The sequence below is a fragment of the Phasianus colchicus genome, chromosome 4 (assembly GCF_987193195.1).
Source record: "Phasianus colchicus chromosome 4, bPhaCol1.hap1.1, whole genome shotgun sequence".
Lineage (NCBI taxonomy): Eukaryota > Metazoa > Chordata > Aves > Galliformes > Phasianidae > Phasianus > Phasianus colchicus.
The window spans coordinates 26,293,235-26,297,829 of NC_143439.1; positions in this window are offsets into that span (position 1 = coordinate 26,293,235).

Below are 4,595 nucleotides of genomic sequence, written 5' to 3' on the forward strand. Positions count from 1 at the left end.
CCCATGTCCCGAGTTCTCTTGAAGATTCTCTTGTAGGTTGCCATAGAGCACTGCTTCAATCCTTGCGAAACAGAAAACACCTTCTTGAGAGGAACGAGAGCTGCATGTCTTCAAGGAACAAATCTGTAGTTGCTGTTCTGGTCCACAGCGTTACTTATTCATGACACCGAGGGACTGATTCTTGTGCTAAAAGTAATCTGTTAAACCCTTTCTTGTGTTGGGTGGCTTGGTCATGCCAGCATTTGCCCAGAAGGGCTGGTGAAAAGGTTGTTCTCACAGTGCTGTAGGTAAACAGTGTCCAAGTCATAGGACCCCTCTGGAGCAACTATGGTCTGGATGAGGTTCTGATAGCTGCTGTGTGCTGTGTCCTCTGCCAAGTTCACGTCTTCGTGGAATATTGCCTGCTATCTATAGCAGCTCTGAGGTTTTATAAGTGTTACACAGTTGTATGAGTTGCAATAGCAGAATGAGAAAGGGGAACCTGAAGAGAACACCAGTTCACATCTCTAAAACCTCTGAGAGCAGCCTTAATCACCACAGAAGCTGCTGGGCTAGAGATGGTCAAAGAGACATAGTCCTTTCCGTGCTGCCTCCCAAGGCCCAGAACCACCTGGTCCTCCACACTGGATTATAAAATACACTGCAGAAGCTTGGGAAGGAGCTGATAGAGAGGGTGGTACCTGGAAATCAACAAGAATAACCAGGGGCTGATTGTACCTGTGACAGGTACTTAAGCAATTACTATTGTTTTGGTATTTGTGTGGCTGAATTGAAGTTACAAATCTGCACGCATCTCATGGCTGATAGGTTTTAATGGTCAAAGGAGTGTACAAAGTATCTCTGTGAAGGTGTCTGTAGGAGGGTCCTGGGTGGTACTGTTCTGAGGGAGTATAGAAGCAGTTGATGGCTGTCAAAGGCAGAGCACAATCAGCACTACCATAGCTCCTTGGAGGTTCCCTGGGCACAAACACATGGTGCCACTGCTATAAGCTGCATGGATGTGCTTCTTACTGGCCCTCACAGACAATTATGCTGGGTGGCTTCTGCATTTCTTGTAGAGAAATGGAGCTTCGGAAGGTCAATCTCTGAAATGATGGAAGAAGCCAAGGCTGCTGCAGAACCTGGGAAAATCCTCACTGCGTGCTTGTAGTTACAGTTTGGCTTCCTGCAAAGGGAGGAACAGCCACTTGGGGTGTACCTTGCACTTGTTCTGAGTGGCTGGAGCAACAAAAAGCATGTGTATGTACAGGACATATAGATGCAGATGGCTTCTGCAGGTGCTGACAGTGCTCTCAGCTGCCATCTCCTAATTCAGTTTCAGCTGCCGACATTTTTATAACCTTGAAGTGCCTTCAGAGATAAGGAGTAGGAGCTCAGCTCCCAAAGGGAAATTGGTTAAGTGAAGCCTTTCTCCACTATTGTTAATGGATTGCTTTTATTTCTCTGAAATGTTCTATGCCAGCTCCATGCAGAGTTGTGGGGTTTTTTTAGGCTAAATAAAACTCCAACAGATTTATTTCAGCTTCTACAATGTGGGCTTCTATGGTGATCCTTTCCCTCTATATTGAGACCAAACCAAAACAGTTTTTCTTCAGAGAATAGCAGCCTAAGACAAGAAATGCTGCCCCGTGGGTCCTTCTTGTTTCTGTAAAATACAAACATGGAACTCTGAATGGCTGCTGCGTTCATGTAAAGCCTTCCTGTTGCCCACATTGCAGGGCAGAGTGGGTGAGCATCCAAAAGTGAACAAACATCCTTCAAAGATGTGCGGGTATGGGTAAATGGGGCCTGAGCAGGAAGAAATTCTGCTGGAACATACAGAGGCTTTGGAACAGATCTTACATAGCAAAACTTGGCCTTTGAACAGCTTCAGAATATACCAAGAGCGTGGAACTTTTTTTTTTTTTTTTTCCCCTTATTGCTAGAAGAGAGTCAGACAAATGCTAGAGAGAATAAAGGATTTCAATACCCATTAAGTTGCATGAAATTTTCAGATCTGAATGGTCAGCCGCACACACAAACGTTTTTAACTGCCTAGGAGGAAAGCTGTCTTTACACTGTACTTTTCCTTAGCTAAATAATGCATCTATGTTGTCCATATATATAAAAATTCCTATTTAGAAGTGAGATGTTGAGCTAATGTGGATCACAAACATGGTACATCTTCGAAGTCTCTTAAAACTTAATGGTGATGCTTCTTCTGGAGCAGTGCCTGCAATTCCCAGCAGATGCTGCACTCAGCTTCACTTGGCTCTACTGCAGGCGGAGGGTTTTTTTTTGAAGTCCATATTTGAGGGAGTACCAGGGACCCTGAGGGCTCTCCCCTAGAAATAATTGAGGTGAAGCATGAGCAGATCTTCTGTTTCTTGCACACATAATATATTCATACCCAACTGTGATTTCCTCTGGTTCCAATGGACTTCATTTAAATATATTCTGCTCATGTAAAATTGTATCTTTCATAATACAAACATACACATTCTGTTCATAATCATGGAATGGGAAAATTCCCACGATACAGAAAAACATAAAACTGTTTATCTTGTTCTTCACAACGTATTAGGTCTCATCGAACACCAACATGTGGTTGAACTCTGCTTTTTTGTAATGACTCATATCAAGATGAAAAATGCAAAGCAGGGACAACTTTGAGTGTGAAACTAAAAAGAAATTGCTTGATCTGGATTCATTGAAAAACAAAACTAAAACATGCTACCCTGCAGATAGGTATCTTAATCCCATTATTCTGAGTGGGATTTATCGGCAGATTACATAAACCCTGCATTCTTTTCCAAGAAACCCACTAAAATTAAATGTTTGCATCTCCCTTTCTGTGCCAATCACCTTCATGCCAATAAGCTCCAGCCACAGAGGTTACAATCCTGCAGGAAGCAATCAGATGATTTGAAGCTATGTTTTAGGGCTGTCCCAGTAACTTTTAACAAAGCAAAAAGAGATGGTGGTCCTTTTAAAGCAATTTTAGCCAGAAGTTCTGAAACTGAAAGTAGAACTTACTGGTTAGCACACAGTGATGCATTTCTCTGGCCAGTACTGTTCTTTTTACTATTGTCAAAAGCCAGCTCTAAACAAAGCTACAATTGCATTGGGTATCAGAAGAACAAATACTTAGTATCCTTAACCAGGGACATCCAGAGCCAATAGACTGAGCTACCATTGTATTAGGTGTCAGAACAATAAATTCATTGTTTCCTTAACCAATGATTCCCCAGAGACAGTAGGCCTTGAAGGGGAAATTAATCAGGATGCTCTGGGGATGTTGCCTACTTGGCAATGTTATGGGAGAAAGCAGAGCCCATGATGCTTTGTCTGGCATTTTCTGCTGGAATTTTAGTGGCAGATGGCTGCAGCGACAGGAAGAGAAGCCGCAGCTCTGCAGGCTGGCAGCAGGTGGTGTCACCTCCCTAGGAAATGCAGCAGGAGGAAACCATCGGGCTGCCATAGCTGCCTGGCAGTGCAGTCACTCCCAGCTCCAAATTCCAGTTTTCTTCTAAGAGAGCTGCTCCCAAGGACATGTGCCTGTCCTTCACTTCAGGTAGGAAAACACATCAGCACTGTCATGATTTGCCAACTCAAAGAAAAAGCCAAAGCAATGATGCTGAGACCAGGGAATGGATGCCCCACATCACAGTTTAAGAACATATTCTCAGCTGAAGGCTCGCTGACGCAGTGCTAGAAAATTGCATTAGAGAGAAGACATCTTTATGCCTATATATAAGGTTTCGGGCCTACAGCACACCTTCCGGTTGTGTACCTTCCTTGCTCAGACTGCTGTCCTCTAAATTCAGCTGAGGAACCACAGGAGATGATCCTAATGAAAGTTACATTATCCACGCAGCAGTTTTGTAAGCCTGCGTGGAGGGCTGTTGGCAGTTCTCCCTCTGGGGCAGCATTTGTGGCTATCAGCACTGGCACTCTCTGGCCTCAGAGCCAGAAAGGAGATTGTTAAGCTCAGCAAGGAGACAGGAAGGGGAGCTGTGCACTCAGCTGCAGGGAAAACAAGGGGTCAATTTAAAAATAGCTGCACAGCAAGTTTCAGACTACTTCAGAAATCTCCCACTCCTGCAGAAATCCCAGCGCTCCTGCTGACCTCCAGCACATGACCACTGGCAAATTTACGACCTCTCTCAGAGAATCACCCCAAGCTGCATCCTGCTGAGTGCATGCACGAGAATGCAGGAAAATTTCATAATGTTGAGGGATTCCAAACTGCCCCTTTCCCACACCATGAATACTTGGCACAAGCAAAGCCTGATGTCACTGCTGGGTGGGTGTCAGCAGCTCTAAAGGAGCCATTTGATAAGATGTGGAACTTCCTGCAGAATTGCTACTGTTTGGGGTATTATGTTCCTTCCTTGCAAGACGGATCTGGGGAATTTAGCATCCAGAAGACTAGAGGGTTGTTCTGCCTAGTGAGTGCTTCTGCTCCTTGTTGGCCAGCATCTGGATGCAGTTATCATGTAAACCAGACAGCTTCACAGATTCTGTCTAAGGAAACAGCAAGGAATGACCAAACAAATGTATTTTACAATCCCAGGCTACTGAATCAACCTCAAAGCTGTGCAAACCATTCTTTG